The following is a 1,473-nucleotide window of genomic DNA, read 5'->3' on the forward strand; positions in this document are numbered from 1 at the left end:
CCCCCCCCCCCCTTCTTTTTTCTTTTTTTGATATGTGATATTCAACTGATACCCAGGTCAGTAAACCCATCACAGAAAATGTCCAGAATGCGCTGAAGATCGAAGGAACAGACATCTCCATCACTTTGTCTGCGAGGTGGGTCACACTCTACTGTGTTTAAATGATGGATAATAACTAATAATGGCAATCATGACAAATGTCCACATCATCACAGAAGGTTAAAACATTTTAAACCTAAAACATAAATAAATGTTCACTGATGCAGCTGATATTTTGCATATTTGGTGTTAATGACTTCTGCAAAAACTGTAAAAACTATTCTGTAATAGTGTATTGAGTTTATTTGTACGTTTTGCAGTTCCTTCATTGAAAGAGAGGACTGGTTTTACACTCTAAGCCGCACTGTAACTGAACACACCAGAGGATCTGTAGTATTCAACAGCTGCTCAGGAGAAGTGAGTCAACGCTGCTTTTTCGTTCCGTAATGTCATTACTCAAAAACATTTTCTACAGTAATGCTTATCCTCACCACTATATGACTGATGTTACAGCTTATGGCCTTATAACTCCTTACTCTGTCTGTCTGTCTGTCTGTCTGTCTGTCTGTCTGTCTGTCTGTCTGTGTCTGCGTGCGTGTGCGTTTGTGTGTGTGTTTTTTTTTGTTGTTGTTTTTTCCAGGCTAGAGATCGTCTGCATCTGTCTCTCGGGGAGAAAGCTCCCACACTTGTTCCAGTCTCACAAGTGATGATGTGTATGAACTGCACCTCAGATTTCAGCCTCACTCTTCGTAGACACCACTGCCATGGCTGCGGGAGAGTGAGTCACACACAAATAAAAAACGCAGTGCTCTATGATACTTTAAAATCTGACAGACAGGATGCAACAAACTGTGCCTTTGACCAGAGTGCTGAATGTGCTTAATGTTTTCATTTTGCCTTTGCTGCCTGTATGTTTATAAATACAGATTGTTTGTCGGAGCTGCTCCAGGAACAGATATCCACTGAAATACATGAAAGACCGCATGGCCAAAGTGTGTGATCACTGTTACAACGAGCTGAAGAAGAGAGGTGGGGAAACTCTGCTTTCATCAAACAATTTGACTGTCAGTCTGCTTTATCTGTCCACAAATGAGTTACTATTCTTCTTTTAACCAATAGAGGCAATATGGCAACCCTTCACTAGTTAACTACATCACTAATAGTTATCAGTAGAAGAAGGGCCAGCCTCAGGTGAAGTTAAATCCAGGAGGTGACATAAGTTTATTTTACAGGAAGGATGATCAGTACACAGTAAGTGGTAGATTTGGAAACGTAGAAATAAAAGTTGAAAGTCGTGGGCCATAATTACTTAGTGCACATCAAAAATATCAGTGCGAATTACAACACACTGTAGTTATTTCATATAGATCCAGCCACACTGGATGTAGGATGAGGATAATGTAAAATCTATGAAATGTGCCCAAACAAAAATAT

The 1,473-nt window shown here is 40.0% G+C and overlaps 1 long non-coding RNA gene across 1 annotated transcript; it reads left to right on the top strand.

Annotated features, from left to right (window-relative positions):
• The first annotated feature begins 37 nt into the window (after positions 1-37).
• LOC111657350 (uncharacterized) lies at positions 38-1,094 on the top strand. The gene is made up of 4 exons (XR_015437377.1): positions 38-136; positions 360-456; positions 680-817; positions 966-1,094. It is a non-coding gene; the product is annotated as an uncharacterized LOC111657350 (long non-coding RNA).
• The last annotated feature ends 379 nt before the right edge of the window (positions 1,095-1,473 follow it).

This window comes from Seriola lalandi, unplaced genomic scaffold (genome assembly GCF_002814215.2).
Source record: "Seriola lalandi dorsalis isolate HSWRI2012SDOR001 ecotype SW California unplaced genomic scaffold, Sedor1 jcf7180001977604, whole genome shotgun sequence".
Taxonomy (NCBI): Eukaryota; Metazoa; Chordata; class Actinopteri; order Carangiformes; family Carangidae; genus Seriola; species Seriola lalandi.